The 20,615-nt window shown below is 43.6% G+C and overlaps 1 protein-coding gene across 2 annotated transcripts in view; it reads right to left on the bottom strand.

The window, feature by feature from the left end:
* The window catches only part of zbtb46 (zinc finger and BTB domain containing 46), a 56,001-nt gene extending 51,953 nt beyond the window's left edge, over nucleotides 1-4,048 (bottom strand). For both annotated transcript variants that reach the window (XM_070839990.1, XM_070839992.1), the window contains exon 1: nucleotides 3,914-4,048. The gene's annotated coding sequence lies outside the window, so the exon portion shown is untranslated. The remainder of the gene's footprint in view (nucleotides 1-3,913) is intronic.
* Nucleotides 4,049-20,615: the final 16,567 nt, after the last annotated feature.

Genomic DNA, 20,615 nt, shown 5'->3' with positions numbered 1-20,615 from the left:
AGTGTGGTGGCGGAGAGTATTTCTGTGTGTGTGTGTGTGTGTGGGGGGGGGGGGGGCTCTTATACTCACCTGTTCTCTCTGCTGGGGGGGGGGGGTGAGCATGTCAGATAGGTGGATAGGGGAAGACAGCTGTTACACACAAACACACACACACACACACACACACACACACACACACACACACATCCCCCATAGCATCCATGTAACCCCATGGGGATTAGGAACACCTGTATTCAGCACTGCACAATGAGCTATAGAAGCAGTTAAGCTAAAAAGCCTTGGGAGTTATTAGGGGATGGGGGATGGACCGCTTTGGATTCAGGGGTTAATGTGCGCCAAACTGAAGGGACGCGAAACCCAGACGTGAGAATGATGATATTCACAAAGTGCTAGATAGAAGACAGAGTTGTCGGAAAACTCCAGAGAGACGCGTCATGTAAGATGTGTACATGTGAGTATAAACGGTTCATTTTGCAGCGTGTTAGCCAAACAGGTGTTCCCATTAACAAGTGAGCTCCGAGGGGGACGAGAAAACTGGCAGAGAGAGATAGAGACAGAGAGATGAATGGAGTACAAGGTTGCTAACAGGGAACAAATGTGTCTTTATGGAGCGTTTGCCCTCTTTTCTCTATTTCTGGGGAGTGTACTCTAGATGAGGTAAACTTACTGCACAGTTTATTGTCATGTTATCTGCACAAACACGCGCACACATGCTCTTGTGAGGGGGCAGTACACTACATCCCCAAGGTTTGTGTAACTGCAACAGACTAACCTGCTACCACATAGTTCAGCCCACAACCTGCATGGGAACACTGAGCACCACCTACATACCAGCAGGCTTACGCACACACACACATGCACGCACACAGCGAAGAGGCAAAATGTCACGAGCTGCAAACCTGACTACCACCCAAACCAAGCCCCTCCGTTTCTCAGCCTCTTTTCACACCCCGCCACACCTTTACCGTTTCCCACAAACCTCCAAACTCTGCAACCTTGTGTGAGGATAATATCCACTGTAACAACCACCACCACCTTCAACAAACACCACACTCAATGTTGGTTTTAATCAAGGAAAAAAAAAAAAAAAAAAAGGTAAATTTAACTCACTTATCTTGTTTAATCAATTCTAAAAGGTCCATTCATGACAGATAACACAAGTGGAAAAGTGCTTCAAATCCTCCTTTGCAATCCCACAAGCACACAAGCAGCTAATATTTTTTCCATCTTTCAGCCGATCTCGCCTACATGCCTCCTCCACTCATCCTCGTAGCTGTTGTCTTGGTCTGTGTTATATTTTCCCCGTGGAACACACAGATGGAGAAGGTGCAGTCACATGCTCACACACTGATGTCCACTGCTTTTATAATGGTGATACTGCACAGCCCCACCTCGGAGAAAGCCACCTCGGTGGGGCGGCAGGGGAGAAACCCACAGACACAAAGCATTCTGGGAGACAGTCCATGCCAAGGTGCCATGGTGTGGCTGGCAGGTTTATTTGTTTAAATGTGAATATAGTTGGGCATTGTCAACATTAGATGCAAAGATAAGCTGGCTTCTGCTCATGAGGACAAAATGTGCGCAGATGGACACACACGCAAACACACACACACACACACACACACACACACACACACACACACACACACACAGTAATTGAATTACTGAATACAAGACTTTGGAGGGTTTATCATTATCAAGCACCAACCTTAAACTCTGTAGTAGGAAGGACAAAACAACCGGACAAATCCAGCGAGGCCTAAAACAATTTGGAAAAAATCACTAGATGGTCTCTTAATCCCAAAGATCCAGTTAGCCACTGTCAAACAGGGGAAGATGCTTAGATTTAACTGGCCGTTACAGGGAGAGGGTGCACTTTAAATTCAAGTCAAAAATAGATTGGTGGTACTCTAAAGTTCCTCAAACAAATAACTTTACACTAAAAAACACCATTCTGACATGCTCCCAAAATGACAGAGACAGAGGATCTCCTGCATTATTGTATGTACTGGTTCATTTGCTTATAGTTTGTGCAAGAGTAGCTCCAGCTGTCCTCTCAGCTGATGATCTCCTCAACAAGGCTTTACCTCACACTACAAGGTGTAACAGTTAGAAATCCCGGGGAAAAAAAGGAGCCCCTCTGTCAATCTAAGTTCTTATGAAAAAGTTTGGAAAACCCGCAATGCAAAGATAGTGATTACACAAAGAGTGACAGAGGAAAGATCTCGGTTACTCCCAGAGATCATCTGATGAAGACACACCTGGCTGCAGGCGACACCGGAGGTGCACGACAGCCAGGCGCACGCGCGTTGCCGTTCACATACACAGCGTGAATGAAGTGGGGTTGTTGCCCCCCCACCCCCCTCCCTCCCTCCCTCCCGCACCACCTCCCATGGTAAGCATGGCAGAAAATGGAGGAAGACGGAACTGACCGGTTTGAGAGGGCAGACACAGACAGCAGACATACTGTATACTCACAGCGCAGGAGACAGACAAGAGACAAGCGGCGAGGGAGAGACGCTTTCAGCTCCCGGACGCCAAAAAAACAGAAAACACTTGACGCCACACTTTCCAACTCTCAATACGGATCAGATGATGATCAGCGGTAACTCAACAATTACAAAAATTACCCGAGAGCACCATCTGCAAACAAATCCCCCCCCCCCTATCTTGTCTGGTACTCTAGGGTTGGGTGTTGACGCAGCAGAAATTTCCAGCTGGAGAAATCCCCCTTTTGGAGGTTAATCGAGGGGAGAAGGAGGAGGGTTTAAGCCCTTGTCTTCCAGGCTCTGAGCGCTTTCATTTTGAATCCCCTCCAGACGGCTGCACTGAGCATCACCCGTATTTTATGAGGCACGATATCTGTGCATGACAATCCACCCCCCACCCCCCAAGCCGATGTGGCAATAGGTTGTCATGCTGTTCAAAACTTTGCAAATTTCATCAGGATCCGCTGGTTTCATCAAACTCGATCAGCTGGGATGAAGCCCAACATGCGTCTGCAAGTGTCACATAAAACGGGCTACCTGAGCCTTGTTGAGAAAGGTTTCTAAAAGTACAGAAAAAAAAAAATATATATAGCCTATATATATATATTGATGTGCGGATAGAAGGATGACGAATTCAATATATTATTCTGCAAACTGGTGTTTTCTCCCGGCGCGTAATACATCGTTTAAAAGTGTTTCCAAATATCCATTTAGTCCACTGAATACAACATTGTTTCCATTTTAGAGCAGTTTGGCAACACACATTCAAACACATGCCCATGCACACTGGAAAGTACACATCAATCGCATTTCTCCCCCCTCCATTATAAAACAACAGTGTGTGTTCCCTAATCAGCTACATAACATGTGAAATGTACAATGTGTGAATCCCATCAAGGAATGACAGCTTCTCCAAATATCAACAAGCGCAATAGACAGCTGGCTGTCACGTATGGAACAGGTAGGCGTACTTTCAGACTGTCGCCTGCTCACTCGGTCGGATATTTAGCTGTCAAAATACACTCATGCCGTGGCTCACATGATGCCAGTGGACTGTAATTTAAAAAATAAAATAAAATAAAATGAATAAAAGCAGCGGTAAAAAAAAAAAAAAAAAAGAACCACAGACAGACAGACAGGCCTTCATACAGTAGCTTTTCCGATGGCCACCTATAATAGTGGCACGATTGCGAAGAGTTGCATTGTGTGATGTCTCCAACCTGTGCGCCCACCAACTATCAGCTGTAGACGCGATGGCTCCGTGTGGCAGAAAACTAATTGTTGACATGATATAAAGGCATGGAAATCCTGCGATGTCCGCCGCGACTGAATGAAATCTCAAACCTGTGTGCAGGGGAGCGGGGCTGATCGCTGGTAGGAGGGGGATAAAAGGGCTACTACTAATATGAGGAAGTCAGACATACCTGTTACCCCATGGGGTCTGGGGTGGACGCGGTGTCGGTCCTTCGGAGTCCAATCTGCTATGACAGCCTGAGAGAAGAAAGGAGGGGATGTCCAAAGCACCGGGTACTGTCCTTCCTCTCCTCTGTATGCTTTCTTTAAGTGTTATTCCCCTTGTTTTTTCCCACTCCCCGCTCTTCTTCCTCCACCAGCCCCTTTTTTCTTTCTCTCTTTCCCTCCCCTGCTTTTCCGTTCTTGGTATCAGGAGCCTCCCCCTCCTCCTCCCCCTCCTCCTCCTCTGTGCATGTCTATGTCTCTCGCTCTCTCTCTCTCTCTCTCTCTCTCTCTTCTTCGCTCCCCGTCTCTCTATATCTCACTCTCCCCCTACACTGTCTGTCTCTCTCTCTCTCTCTCTCTCTCTCCGTGTCCCCGTATCTCCTCTCTCTCTCTCTCTCTCTCTCTCTCTGGGCAGAGTCAGGAAATGAGACAACGTGAACGCACACACCGCACGTATCCATCTGATCTAGGACGAGTCCCACTCTTATTAGAAACACTCAGGGTAATGTTAATAATAATAATAATAACAATAATAATAATAATAATAATAGTAATACTAATAATAGTGGAGATATTTCTGTTTTGTGATGTAAGCAGGGGGTTTATGATAAGTCCTGTGTGGTTTATGGGGCTTCTGGCTTGTGCGTCTGTTGCCATAGGGCTCAGTAAATGACAGGGGCTTACTGTAACTTACCCCCTCTTGTGGCAACAATAAGAAAACACCAGTCAGTCACATAAACACAAGAGCACTGACATTTACAGTTTGACACTGCTTTGCTGGAAAACACCTTAGAGAGCCATGTGATGCTCAGCATGCAGGCCAAGTTTTGGCAAAAAGTCTGGGGTAATTCCACTAAAGCCTGACCTCTCCCTTTCACACACGCTTGGAGTCTTCGCATTACACTTTGCTCTAAAGTTATGGGGGAAATTATGAGGTGACAAATTTGTTTTGAACGCTTGTGAGAGACAATAGAGAGAGAAAGACGTGGGAAGTTGTGTGTGTGCCAGAAACATGTACATGTATTGCAATACATAGTACTTCCTAATATTATATGTATAAGAGTATATCAGCAGGCTTAGAGTTACAATCAGCAGAAGGCCGGGCACTCAGTGGTATCCAGAAAAGTATCAATGGAGCAAATACTCTGTTACAAGTAAAAGTCCTACATTCAAAATGGAAATATACTTCAGTATTATCAGCTAAATATATTTAAAGTACCAAAACTGTCACCTGTAACTGATATTTTCTTACGTATGACATTATTAGATTGTTAATACTGATGCAGTATTGCACAAGCAGCATTTTACTGTTGTAACTGTTTGAGGTGGAGCTATTTTTAACTACTTCATATACAATTAAGTAGTTTAGTGTGGTTGTTTTCAACCAGGCCTCTCTAAAGGGTCAGAAGATGAATCTTAGGGGTCACGAGATGGTTAATGAAGTGGGAAAGGAAAATAAAATGATATTCATGTTTCTAATCTCTGCTGTTTTGTAAAATATTGTATATCTGCACCTGTTTGGGCCTCGGACAGTTATATATGTGAGTAAAAATTACAGCATTTTCCACTGAAAGGTAGGACAGAGGACGTTTACAGTAGATTGAAATGAATATACTCAAATAAAGAACAAGTATTTTGGATTTGCACTTATGTGCAGTGCTTGAGTAAAAGTTGTCAGTTTCTCTCCACAACTGCAAGTACTGTATGTTAAGAAGTCGACTAGTTGTCAATAATTCTTAGTGTGATCCAACAAACTGAGCTGAGACCAAATGTACAGTAACTCCTGAAGGCGATAACGGCCATGGTTTACAAAACACACAAAACCTGACTATTTTTATAGAAAAAACAGTCACAAGAAATGTTAGTGAGTTTGTGTGTGTGTGTGTGACACTGTCAGTTCTTGTGGTCCATCCTTGTGAGAGAATGCGTGTAGCAATAAGGAACTGTGGCGGGGCTAGTTTCTTAGGAAATGAGAGTCAGTGCCGTGAACAGGAATCGTTGTGGTTTTGAGGAAGTGGGAAAAATGCATGGGGAATAGAGCGGGTGGCACAGCCAAAGATGTAGTATGTGTGTGTGTGTGTGTAGTTGTGTGTGTGGAGAGAGTGATGTGTGGCATGACACAGCAGGGGGTAGAGCCGTGCCTCCATCAGTCTGGGTAGTTGGCTGCCGAGGGCTGGATAACGGAGAATGTCAGGCCATGTGGATTAAGGCTGTAGGTCTGTAATGCCTAGGCACAGATCTCTCTCTCTCTCTCTCTCTCTCTCTCTCTCTCTCTCTCTCACACACACACACACACACACTCTCTCTCTCCCTCCCTCTCTCTCTTCCTTTCTCTCCCTCCCTCTCTCTCTCCTCGTAGGGTCCACAAACACAATCCCTGCCTGAAACAAGCTGCTTTACTCAAAGCTGTGCTCCCTCACGCCAGCGTATCCTTCCAATCCGCCTGACACGACAAGCATGACCCCAGCCTCCCCCTCTGCCAACCCCCACCCCCCCTCTCCCCCTGTCTGCTCATGGATGGGTTTAGGCATCATTAGGCCACTTACACATGTATTCAGCCCTAGGAACACTCATCACTGCAATCCACTCAGGAGGGAGAGTAGTGGTGTGAGGTGAAAGCGAGAATTCTGTATGACGGTGGTTTTGTGTGTGTGTGTGTGTGTGTGTCTGTGTGGTACTTATGTTCCCAAAGAGTCCTTGAAGCCCAAGGTGATGGGTGTGTTGTGTGTGTGTGTGTGTTTGCATTGAGGAGGGGGGGTGGGGGTCAGTGTATCAAGCTGAATTGCTGCTTACCTAAAGGGACAGTCACTCTTCTGCTTTATTTTACTTTTCCCACTCTTTAACTTTTATAAAAATGAAGGTAAGCATGTTGTTTTCATTTCAAAAATGTGTCACAGAGGCCATGGAAACAGCATTCAAACACACACTCACAGTAGAGAAACACACCATCTTTGCTCAGCGCTGGAAGTCAGACCAGGTCTGTTCACGACGGCTTGTGTTTGAACCGCAAAAAAGGAATAAGGTATGTAAACGCACTTTAGGAAAACTTTTTGAAGTCAAGCATTAATTTGCTCTCCCAGAGTGCCCCCCTGCTGAGGAGCGCAGCGGCGTAATTGGTCACATCGAATTAAACAGCAAAAAAATCTACAACTGTCATAAAAATAGCACAAGGCGCTTTCAAAGCCCCATCCACTACCCTTCACTATCAATTTACCAAGGGGAACAGCTGTGTGCTGCTTGTGCCATCCTAGCCCTGCTTGTATAGAAAGCAGAGCCTGCAGCTGAAAGAACACTATCTCTACCAGGTGCAGGCAGGGGATGGGGGAAGGCTTTACAAAAGAATATTTGGCACAAGGTGTGAGACAACAATATGTGTGAAGGTGCAGCTTAGTGATACTCAAATCAGTATTGGGAAACGACAAGGCTTTTATAAAGAGTCCTCCCTCGGAGAAAAAAGCCCAAATTAAGAGTATGTTAACCAAGTGCATTGATGGTGTGAAGGAAGAGAGGACGGAAAGGACCGAGGAGCAAGAGGAAAGGAAGGAAGGAAGGATGGCATTAATAAAGGAGGAAAGGGAGCGAAAGAATGAGCAGATTTCTCAAAGAAAGTGTAAATGAATGAATCCCAACGAAGAATGACACCAGGAGAAGCAGAATGAATCGAGGTTATTGGATTTACAGGATGTATAATCATCTGGAGGATACAGAGAATGTGTTTGTGCTCGCTGCCCACACATTTTGTTCCTGTGAGAAGGCGACATGCAGGGGGGGATTGGGGGGTGGTGGTGCCGTGGCTGTTCACACCACTGCCTGTCCTCGTGTCACCCATAGGACTTCCTGTCGCCCCACCAGCGGCAGGCCTTTGTGCCTATTGTATGTATATGATGGAAAGATGCCCCTGGACGAGGATGCAGATAGCCCTCTCTCGTCATCCCCCAAACCGTGGTCCTCTTTGATAAGGACGACTTCTGGCTGACCTCACGGTGCTCATCTGAGGGAGAAAACACATGTATTTTCTCTAGTTCAGGGCAGGAATAATCTCCCTCCCAAATGAAAAATAGGCAGACTCATATTCAGGCTTTTCCTGGCCTGGATTTCTGAGGGTTCAGCCCCTGTCTGCCTCACCCTAACCCTCCGATCCACCTTACTTTAGGGGAATTCAGATCTTTCCCTGTTTATCATATCTTAGCTCTCTGTGTTATGAATCCTACATTAAACTGCCCTCGCTCCCTCTGCATCTCGCTATCTCCGTCTCTCTTTCTGCATGTCTACCCTCTTGATCCCTTCCTCCACTATCCTACCCCCCTCCAAATCTCATTTACTCCATTGGAAGTAGTAGGAGAAAAGAGAGAGAGAGAAAGAGAGGAGTACAAAACAACCTTCTCTTCCCCGAAGCAAGAACATCTTCTTATTGTGGAGGTCACCGTCTCAGTGCAGCCCCACGCTCTGAACACTACTCTGCTTGTTTTAATGATGCACAGAGCAGAGGGAGAGGGAGGGAAAGAGAGAGTGAGAGAGGGAGACTAACAGAGATGTAGAGAGAGAGAAGAGGGGAGTGGATGGAGATGGGAGGACTGGGCTATTTTTTTCTGCCGACTCTGTTCACCCCCACCCCCTCTCCTACCTTCCCTCCCCCTCTTCTGCGCAGAAAGTGCACCTCTCTTTCCACATCCATCTTGAAAGGTTCTTCTAAGCTGTCTAACCTCTCAGCAATATTATATATTATTGCTTGCCTCAACCCACACTGAAACCTGGGTTGCTATGCTACAATAATATGACCTCTCATCTCTTCTCCTCCACTACATTTCCTTTCTCATTGCTTCTTCTCATTTCTGCAGGGAGGCAGGGGAAGGGGTTAACAGTATTCCCTGTCCCCCCCTCCCCCCAATCAGGCCTCTCTGTCTCTTTTATGACCTTCTTGGGCTCAGTGCTGCTGTTTGATTTGACCCCATTGACCGTGTAGGGTCATGACCCTATACCACACCACAACAAATTATCTTTGACCCTTGTGAATGGGCTATGATCTTATTGTTGGTAGTCGCTATCTATCCATGCAATTATGTATGGTTTGCATCTATCCATCTATCTATCTATCTATCTATCTATCTATCTATCTATCTATCTATCTATCTATCTATCTATCTATCTATCTATCTATCTATCTATCTATCTATCTATCTATCTATCTAATCTACTGAAAGAGGCTATAATAATTCTTTTATAGTGTAATCTATGACAATATAAAAGGAACTGCTTGCACTAATGAACCGACAGACAATTAGCACTCAAATCTGCATCTCCACTTGGCTTTATAGCTTTATATCAAGTTTCAGCTCATTCATGGTTTAGCTGCCAACTTTAAAAGCAGGTTTTTCGTCCACAGTTTTGAGTGGAATAGCCCTAAAATCCCACGCTACAGTACCTGCTCAGCACCAAATGGCGAACAGACAAAGTGAGCACCTAACTGGTGAACACAGTGGAGCATTTAGCAGCTACAGAACCAGATATTTCTCGTAGGAGATGATAGAGACCATTAACACAGATGTGATGATATGTTACTGCTGCCACAAAATGAAAATACTTCAATACAAGTTGAAGTCCTGCATTCAAAGTTTTACTTGAGTAAACCTACATAAGTATTAGTTACATTACAAAGTACACTTTACACAACAAAAATAGGCGCCTCTTTATCTTTTTAAAATGTAAAATCTATTTAAAGTAACTGTACTGAGTTTAAAGTAGCATAAAATCAAAATACTCAAGTAAAGTACAAGTACCTCAAAACTGTACTCAAGTAGGCTCATAGTACATGAGTAAATATAGGCTACTTAGTTGCTTTCCATAACTGCTATCTACCTCCCATCACTGGCTTCTTTTTTCCTGCAAAAAATAACTTGAAAATAATGTTGAGACAGAGATATAGATAGATATGGTCTGACATGAAATGCTGGTTCTGAAACTCTCAACCCAAATCATAAAGCACAGCCAAAATTCCCTGTTACATCATCCATCTCCAATCCCTTCCTCCTCCTCCTCGTTCTCTCCCTCTGCCATCCTCTTCTTTCTCTCTTATCTCTGCTGGCCTCGTCTCTTGGGGGTCGTTCGTTTTTGTCATAATCACCTTGGAGATTGGGGACCGGTGCCCATGGCAGAGCTGAGCTGAGCGGAGGAGAGGAGGAAAGAGAGTGAGAGAAAGAGTGTGGTAGTGGGAGGGGGTTGTTGAGATGAGCAGCGGAGGACAGTCTTGCAGGGGGTGGGGGGGTGGGGGGGATGACGGCTTGTCTGGCTCAGCCCCGGCTAATGTGAGGGGACAGCCTTGGCTTTGCCTTAACCACACTTGCGCCGTCGATGCCAGGCGGAGCGGGGTGGAGAGAATAGACGGATGAAATGCTCTCCTTTTCAGTGCTGCCTTCTCCCGCCCGCACTGACTGCATTCGGAGGCGCGTGGGGCCCCAATGTCACACCCTGTAGGTGTTTAAGCTGCTTACACCAACAAGAGAAAGAGATGAGGCAATAGAAGACAGGGAGACAGAAAGGGAGAAGGAGCTGCCGAAAGGATGAGAGAGGGAGAATGGGAGAGAGTTAGAAGAGGATGGGGGCGGAGGTCACGGTTGTAGGAGGTTGTAATGTGTAAGCATCCCAGTTTGACTGTCTTTACACCAAGGGAGGGTTGTTGGGGACATTCATCATTCATTATGCTGGTGTAGTTTTAGTGTCTGTCACGTATCTAAGTGTGACGATTCTATCGCATTGACAAAGACAAACTGGAAGAGGCAGAGTCAACAGGACCTCGACATGATAAGTGTTTCCTCCAGCCCCACCCTGCTGACTCTTCTTCTCTCCGAGTTAAATCATTCCCCGGATTTTTACACTCTTTGAGGAGGAGAGACAGACTGGGATGGCGTGGGATGCACCAGTCAGGAGATGGTTTCATCGGGAGAGGGAGATGGGGGTCGCGGTGTGCAGTGAGAGCTTCAAAAATCCTATCTTGCTGTCAGTCGTGCGTGTGTTCTGGTCTGTGTTTGCCTCGCTGAGGTGTGAGGAGATGATGATGACGCATGTTGGAGTGGTTCAGCATGGGGGCAGAGTGCGATAAGGGTGGACACAAGAAAGGCTTTTGTTGGGATCATTTAGGGCTACCATGTAAGAATAGACACTCACATACAAGGGAAAGGTCAGAAGGTGACGGCTGGACAAAGACGACTCACACCCGCACACACGTTCAGCATTGTGTGCTTGCTCTTTTTGCTCTGTGAGCTGGTCTCACTGTTTTAACTTGTGTTTCTGTCCTCTCAGTAGCCCCCGTGTTGATGCATGCTAGGTAGGTTCTCAGACACTCCCTCCTCAGGTCACTGGCTCTGTTTGTCCTAGCCCTCTTTCCCCCCACCCTCCCCCCCCGTAACTCCTCTCTGCCTCTCCTCCTCGCCTGACCAGTTCCTCTAATTTGGTTTCTAATTTTTTTTTCTGTACCTCATCTCCTCTCCCTTCAGCTATGTGGGGGTAAAGTACAGCCCCTCCCCTTGGCTGTGTTTGTGTTTGCTCTGCAAGTATGTGTGTGTGTGTGTGTGTGTGTGCTTGTGTGTGTGTGTGTGTGCGTGTTTGCACCGTGTGTGTGTAAGTGTACACACCCGCTTGTATGTAAATCCCCTAAAGTAGCTGTGCTGTCCTTCTTCAAAATGATGATTTAACACCGATGGCCTTTGGGAAAACAAGCCCCACGTACGACTCACAGTTAAGATGCAGGGAAACATGTGGATTTATGTCATGTGAATACACACTCACTCACACATGCGCACACACACACACACACACACACAAACACATACACTCACACAAAACAATGAAAAAAGACTAGCAGACCAGACAAATGTGTTAAATATGAGCCGCAAGTCAGACAACAGTCCTATTTTGTTATACATCTGAGGCTGTGTGTGCGCATGTGTGTGTGTGTGTGTGTGTGTGTGTGTGCTGGAGGGAGAGATAGAAATTGAGCGCAGCATGGTGGTAGAGCTTACAGTAAATGGAGACATTTAGGAAAGCAGTAGATAGACAGACACAAACACACAGATCAAAGAGGTTTGAGCATTACAGTACACTGGGGAACAAAGGGAATAGAGAGAGAGAGACTCGGAGAGAGAGAGAGAGGATGGGAGTGAAGGTGAATAGAAACCCCAATCAATACAGCATCCAAGAACAGCTTGAGCCAGCGAAGGAGCAGAGAAACTGAAAGAGGGAGACGGAGAGAGGAAAAGTGGGTCAAATAATGAGACGAAAGGATGAGTGTGCACGGAGGACAGAGACACGGAGGGAGGGAGAGAAGGATGGACGGGGATTCGATACAACAAGAGCGGGGTCAGGAAAGAGAGGAAAGAGCATGAACGAGGGAGTCACTAGCCCCCGACCCCTACTGACCCCTCAGCCAAGAGGGCCCGAGAAGCTCAGGGCAGGGGAGGGGATGGGAGAGGAGGGGAGGAGGAAGGTCTTGAGGGAGATTTGGAAAGGGAGGGGGGGTGATATTGATGTGGGCAAGAGCTGGGGGTCAGGACGTAAGGAGGAGTATTGAGGGTGAGAGTCGGGGGGGGGGGTCAGTTGACCATCCAAGGACAGCAAGGAGTCCTTTTGTCATCTCAACCAAACCTGAGAACACGTGTTCTGTCACTGTAAACCGTCAAACTTAATTCACCTTGATACTCACATCTGTCCGGTGCACCTGTTTATCTGTTTACACAACCCAACTGTGATAACTGGCTGTCAATTAGCATCTTGTGCACATCATACATTTGGCTTCATAACATCATAGTTGGCGCCATTTTCCATTGAGAGCACTTTACACCAAACTCCATTTGAGGATTAACGATTCACCGCTAACAGTAAAGAACACTATGTGCCATTTTATAGTCATGTCTGATTGTCCAGAGGGACTCAAATTGATACAGAATATAACAGAATATCCAGTAAGAAATTTGATTAGTAATCATTAATCAAGTGCCAGCAATCATCATCCACTTTTAAAGGCTGGATTACCAACTGCCCCGGGATCCCATAAAAGGCCCCCGAAAACTCCAGGCTCTCTGTGCCAACTATAAAGATAATTTTTCATGTTTTGATATTGAATCACATAGCCCCGTACTGAGAGTATTTCTGGCCGTTTGGCACAGGGACCACACAGCAAATCTGGGGCCAGGTAGGATTCTAGCACTGAAAAGCTTTACACACTGCACAGAGAGGGGGGAGGAACAGAGGGTTGGCAGGTGCCCTCTTGCAGGTTAATCTGCCCTGCTCATAGCCCTTTTTCATGGAAAACATTTTGAAATGTCACAGAAGGAAAAGCACAGGTGTAAATGATGGCTGAATTCCATTTAGCTAGTTGAGTTTCAGGGTCCTGGACAGTGGACGCTGACATAGCTGACATAGCTGACATAGATGGAACAGAGTCATCGTTAATGTTATTAGTAAAAAGTTGTGGTTTTAGCGTGTTTATGTTACATCGTGTGAGGTTTAAGTAACCTCGGTCAGGTTTGTATGGTATTAATCAGTGAATGTTTAGATGATACATGACTCTCCAAACTTGAACTTTGTTAATAAGTATTAAGATGGATCTTCTGGTGGACTAGTGACACATACATATGTTCTTGTGAGGTGCTCTGCTTGATTCTGGCTCGAGACCTTTGATACCTCTCTCTCTCTCTCTCTCACACACACATACACACACACACACTTCCTGTCTATACACTGTAAGCAGTCCATAAAGGTAAAATGGCACTGCACCTACAGGGCCCATTTCTTGCATCAAATTTAGAAACTAATTTGGAGGAGAGGTTTGGGTACATTTGTCTCCAGAACATCTGCCACATTTTTTTCAGAAACTAAGAAGCCAAGACCAATCAGGGGAGTATACCTCTGCTACAGCTGAAGAGACTCCAAACGTGTGTTATTAAAAAAAAAAATTATTTTATAATTTTCTACATCTGGATCAAGACACATATAGTGGAAGACATTTGTGAATACTTCTGCCAGTTTTTTTAAACAAACAAAATCTTTGAAAATACCCACCAATACCTCACAATGTTCAGAAAGAAATCCATTGTTGGCGTGTCTCTTGGAGTCAAAAAATATTTATGGATACAAATCTTGATGTGATAAAATCACTAGAGCTTCACGTGCGACCATCCTCTCTTTAATGAGTGAATAATCGTGATCTATTGTTCAGATTTCTTAAAATAAAGTCAGCATGAAAACGATTTATCCACAAGTTAATTCGTTTATTGATTTCAATATCACAATACTCATGAATAGATTTACAGGATCAAACAAAAGCATTAAGGTCAAACATTATTTCGTGTCCAATGCAATTCTTTCAGAGAAAATTACGGAGCAGCGCAGTCACGTTAGAACATCTTCAGGCATGTATTCAACATAACCGAGACTCTCCTGTCTGTGCCGATAAATAATGAATCAAGATCATTTCGGTTATGCTCAAAATTGACTTGTAGTACATGTGTTTCATTCTGTGCACTAGTGCCTCTACAGTGAGAGTGCAGAGTTGAAGTTGTGAGATGGCTTTAGCAGGATAACATTGTGCAGATGATCCTTTAAGATGGAATTTCTCATTCCGTATACAGTAGAGAATACTGAGTGAATGTGGCGGCTTTGAAACACAAATGTTTTTTCCTCAGCCTGTGCTCACATGCACATTCACACACTCATGCGTCTCTATGAAGTCAAATCAATACATTTTGCAGGATGTTGTGTATTACTATAGACATTTTTTGTCTAATGACCACAAGCCACATTCCTCCCTCTGTTGCTCTTCGCGTACCTCCATCCTCACACCCACACCCTCAATTTCGGCTCTCCCTCCCTCTTTCCACCTCTTCTCTTCTCATCCCTACTCCCTCCTTCTTGCTTTTTCTCTCTCTCTCTCTCTTTCTCTCACACACACACACTCTCCCTTTCTTCAGCCTCCTCACAGTCCAGATGGCCTAGCTGCCCCCACACTCACTCCCCCACATACACTCACTCTGTGCACTCCACCCCACTCCTCCTCTCCCCTACGGGAACAGCACTCCCTTTAGAGGAGTAGACCTCCTCCCCCCCCCCGCAACCCCCATCAGTGTGCACACACACATTCACAATGTATACACACACCTCCCTACACACACTCTTCAACACATCCCTACTGTCCGTCCACAGACCACAGGCTTATATACGCCTACTCACATACACACTATCACAGAGGACCTCGTTCAGAATTCTCCTCTTCTGCAGCATAATGTCTGATGGGAGTATAGTAAGAATGCTGGTATTGTAGGTGTGATGTATGGCACTGTGAGACAATGATCACATCAGAGCGTGGCTGTTGTTGACATTCTTGTGCTTTGTTTCTGTTGCTTTATTGCTTTATTCTTTCATTCAGCTGCACAAAAAAAAAAGATACTTTAATCTCTTCCGATATCGGAGAACGCTGGAAAATCTGTTCACCGACATCTTTCAGTGGTGACTCAGCTGTTGCCAAGCAGAGACAGGATCTGTAGGGTGTCCTTCAATCAGATGCACGTGGTTGATGGTATGATAATAAAAAAAAACTGTCATTGGGAGGAATGCTGCAAATCTACCAGCATAGTTACAATGGCTCAAGCACAGACATGCCTTCATACACCCGTGTAAACTTATCTTTATAATTAGCCAGCGGGGGTCAGCCATGGAGCACCAAGGAGAAACAGAGAGATGGTTGTCAGGGCAGAGCGAGGATCAGTGCAGAGCGAGGTGTGACGACTACAGTATGAGGGAAGAGGACCATTGTTGGAGTCCGTGCGTGTGTTGATTGGCCGGGGAATAAAGGAGAAAGAGGGGAGAGTTGGTGTGTGAGCAGAGTCTGTTTTCTAGGGCTTGGTGTGTGGTGGTGGTGTGAGGGGTGTAGGCCAGGGGAGGAGGGTGTGGTTAACGGTTATAGCGCTCACAGGAAGCCGTGAGGCAGGGAAAGGGGAAGTGAACCACCCCCACACTGTTCCAAGGCCGTGGTGGCGCTCTCTGGAACTAACTGACCTCAGCTCACAGCTCCCACCACACCTTTTAACCCTCTATCTCTCTCTCACACACACACACACACACACACACACACACACACAGATAAACAGGTGATTGCAGAAGTAGCATCACAGACCTGTTTGTCACATATCTAAGCACAAAGGACACACACATAGAACAGTCCATCACCACGTGACAGTGACATAGAATTAAAAATAATTTAACATTTGTTATGATGGATTAGATATTTTTATATTTCCAGATATTGTGGCAAAAGCCAGAGTGCCTGGAAGATAGAAAATCTGTTGTTTTTCTGTTGAAAAATAGATGTAAAATTTAAATATGTAAAATGTGCAGGGAATGGGGTAAAATATGCAAAACCTCTGGCATGTTTCTTTAAACGATAAACTCCTAGTAATGTGAAAGCAGTGACAGAAATTTTTTTACTGTCATTATTTATTATTATTTACTTTTAAACCACAAATACGATGAAATTTAAGTCTTCACACGTATACATGAATTCAAACACCTTTCCTTTTCTTTCGTGAACTGGACTTCCACACATTGAGCCTCAGACTGCACTGTATGCCAGTCACCTTGGCTCACACTTGGCCACCATGATCTGGCTTTTCAGTCCACACACATGTTCATTCAACTCATTCATTCCCAGCCAACTGACCCCAGGCGACGTGGCTCAAACCCTTCAACCCCGGTTGGCTGACTCACAAACACAGCGCTGTGAGGCAACAAAGGTTAAAGCTAGAAGAGCTCGCGTGAAAAGACAAACACACACATACACACACACACACGTACATACACACTCACACAAATCACCTGGTCATCCTGGATGCACATAATGTTACCTTGGTGACCGGGTTTAATCTCTCCACAGAGAGTCGGATCCCAATCTGACCCTTAACCCTGATGAAAGAAAGGTCAGCAGGGTCACACACTCCTCTGGTTCATTTGCTACATGACCATTTTCCTCTGAAAGGGTGTTTGGAAAATCAGTTTTCATGGGCAACACAAATCTGGTGTGAGTATGTTTAATTGTAACAAACAACAATTGTTATTCTGATTACTAAATATACTGCAACACTCCTTTAAATATTTAAAGTTTAAGTTTTTTCAGTTTAAATATTTGAAGGGATGTGATGGGGTACACTTTTTCGGAGTCAAACGCAGTACTGCCGACATAAAACATTACCTGAAAGCCAATATGAGCCAATATAACCAATAAAGTACATTTATGGCACACAATCAAACCAGAAGCATGTGGCGTACAACTCCGCAAGAGCTTACATTCAGTTCATTTTTGGGGTCATATCAATGTTTACACCCTCTCTACAAAATCACGAGATGCCACATTTCTAATCCAGTCATCTAATCTAAAAAAATTCTGCAGCTCTGTTGGAGAAAAAAGGGCAAAATTGTCAGAGATTCCAAACTGTATTAAGAGGTTACATCTATTTTACTCACCCTTTTTTCTTGCATCATTAATTGCATAATTTTTTTGTGCCTGAATATGGGCCATACATACTCTCTGAGGAGTAACATACTCTGGAAATAGTGAAGTGCTTTCTTATCTTGTATGGAAACAGTTGCAGGGATAGAAAATAGAAGTGGAAGCTATAATGCTAAATTTAAAACAACTTAAGAAAGATCTGATTGGCTATGTCAATGCAAAATGATATTCCATTTAAATTCACACACACACTTTATTTTATGCCTGTGATTTTTAGATTGAATTACATATTGCTCTCAGTCCGAGGTAAGAATGTAAAAATGTATTCCATTTCGTCACCTAAAAAGGCTGAAATGCCACTGTCCAGATCTCACCAGGAATAACTTGTACAACACAAATGTTCAAAGATGTCCCTCCTCGGGCTGAATGCCCACAGACTCTCCGTTTTGTTTGATTTCCTAGTAAAAATCATTTTCATTCATTTTTGATTTTAATAACCAGTTCAGAAAGCAAGGAGACAGAAAAAGATGAATCTCCCCGGCTGACAAGCTGAGCGGCCAGAAAAGTCTTTCGGGGAATAAAAGAAAACTGACGTGCTTCATCTGTACAAGATTAGAGACGTTGCAAATGTTATGATGCATCTGAAAGTATCATCTATAAATATCTCTAAAAGAAATAAGGTAGGCTATACCCTTCATACAATTCTTTCCCCGAGACCATCCGAATGCACTAATATTTATTTAATTTCATCGTGTTTCATTTTATTTTTAGTTGTGTTATACTTTTGATATCACTGATTTTATATGCTAACTGATTTATGCAGGAGAATTTAGTGAATTTTACATTAGAAATAACTGATCGGTTTCAAAACTCTTATTTTACTTTTAAGCCTTTTAGAATTTTGAGCACTTACTCTACAACATACATAAGGAAATGATGCATGCAGTGACGCCAGATGCACACAAAGAAAATCTAGAAAAAAAATCTAGAAACAAGGGAACAAGTGAAACCAAATCAACAGTTTTGTAAAATACTTTTTAATATAAGAGAATTTGTCCAAATTGTTGTAACAAAAGTATCAGCCTGCTTTTACATCTCCTTACATGCGCCACATAAATTATGCAAGTACAAATATACATGATATATATGTATAATATATTACATATATATGTATATTTATACAATTTCATATCTTACACTTTGTACTTTCTCATCTGTTCTAGTCTGAAATGTGACGTGATAATCAACAGAAATGTTTTCTGCAGATGACAAATAAGAACAGCATGAAAAACCAATGGCTTTATACTTACATTGGATCAAGTAACAGCCTAAACGTAGCTTAGTAAATCACAGCCAGAAATACTACTTTGTCTCAGTGCTTTAAAATAATGGCAGGTTTTTGCTCTGGCAGGTGTGTTTGCCCGTTGTTACACTGTGAAAGCAGCATGTGGGGCGACCTTCAACAGCTCTATTTTTCTGTCCTTTTTTTAGGAATGAAGAAGCCATTTGTGAAGACATTAAATTAGAATCACTGAATGGATGATTAAGGCATTTTAGCTTTGAGATTTAAATCAAAATGATCAAAGTGATTTCCACAAGCAGCAGCAGCATCTGCCCTGGTTGGTGTGTCCATTGCTCCCTCTACTGGTAAATAGGCCGTGTTATGTGGAGGAAACTGTTGCTCCCTTTAGATTAAAATAGCAGAATTCTGTGTGGAGAAAAGACCCCATCAAAGGTTATTTATTCTTAATATTACTATTTATAAGTGGAATAAGCCTTTTTTTTCCTCCATAGTGCTGATTTGCAATACTTAACTTATTCCCACTCAATAAATTCGGGAGGAACTGGAAATATATATTTGACAATAACGTCAGGAAAATTTTATGAAGTGAAACATTTATAAATTACACATTTGATGAAATGTGAGAAGACGTAAAATAGTTGCAGGATCAGCAGATAATTAAACCCTTGCTTTTTGAGTATAAAAAACATATTCCAGAACAGTCCAGGAAGTTTTTTTTTTTTTTTTGGTGTTCCTCCTCATAATCTGCTGAGGTGAGTTGGCGTTTCATGGGCTGACGAACCTGAGATTGAGCCTGAAATCACCATTCTCAAGTTGGACAGTCCTAGAAAGAACCACTCAAGAGTTAAAGCACGTTTGACTCGGTGTGCTGTTCAGGCCGCTCCATGAGCCTCAGTGCACAGTGTCCACGTTGAGCCCAACTCCTACTTTGACAAAAACAAGATCACTTGATAAAAACGATAGAAAATATGTCTGTTTTAGGTTTACGCATCTGAAAATGTACACCCTATAGGAGACACACTGGTGGGTGATACTGTTTTCTGCATGATTTTTCAGAGAGAAAGCATAATAAGATAATACTGTTGGTCACACTATTTAGATTTTTGTGACCAAAAGTGACTATTTTGTTTTTTGCTGTGCTGTTAGAAAACAAGTGAAACTATAAATTGAAACAATACAGCAGCATTCATGTAAAATAATTTAGATTGTGTGTTGCATGCATAGTAACGGATGTAAGAGTTTTAGCGCCAGAAACAACATTTAGAATAAAACTGAGAAAATATACTTTTTTTTTTTTTTTATTAAAAAAAAGTTAATTTTACTCATTCTGGGTTTGAAATTTGTGAAAAAAAAATCTCAAGTGTTTATGCTCATAGGCAGGATATGAGGGATTCCCATTGTAAAATCATATCTCAATAGCTGCAGCTGAATGCATTTAAACAACATATCTGGCTCATATTTGTAAAAATGTCTTCATTCAGAAAACCCCGCGCACAATGTAAGAAGGTCAACGCCGTGTCTCGCTCTCTGTTGTTAGCTAACCTGCAGTGAAACCACTCACAGAGCAATTAAACACTCAAGCAACCAAACCTAATGCACGAACTGCATCTCATACTAAAAACATCTAAATCACCCCGGCCTGACTTTATGAGGACAGTCCGGTCTCTTAGAAATGTTGCTCTCATGATAAACTATGCAGATGGAGAGCACAGGAGATCACACACACACACACACACACACACATAGAGAGAGAGAGAGAGTGAAAGGAGAAGAAAGGAGAGAAAGACAATACTTTGCCCTCCTCAACAGACTAATCCAAACCCTCTTCACATGATTCAGAAATATTTCACAGTCTGAATAATTCATCCTCAAC

This window comes from Pempheris klunzingeri, chromosome 11, assembly GCF_042242105.1.
Source record: "Pempheris klunzingeri isolate RE-2024b chromosome 11, fPemKlu1.hap1, whole genome shotgun sequence".
Taxonomy (NCBI): domain Eukaryota; kingdom Metazoa; phylum Chordata; class Actinopteri; order Acropomatiformes; family Pempheridae; genus Pempheris; species Pempheris klunzingeri.
This window is presented reverse-complemented; position numbering and strand designations above follow the sequence as displayed.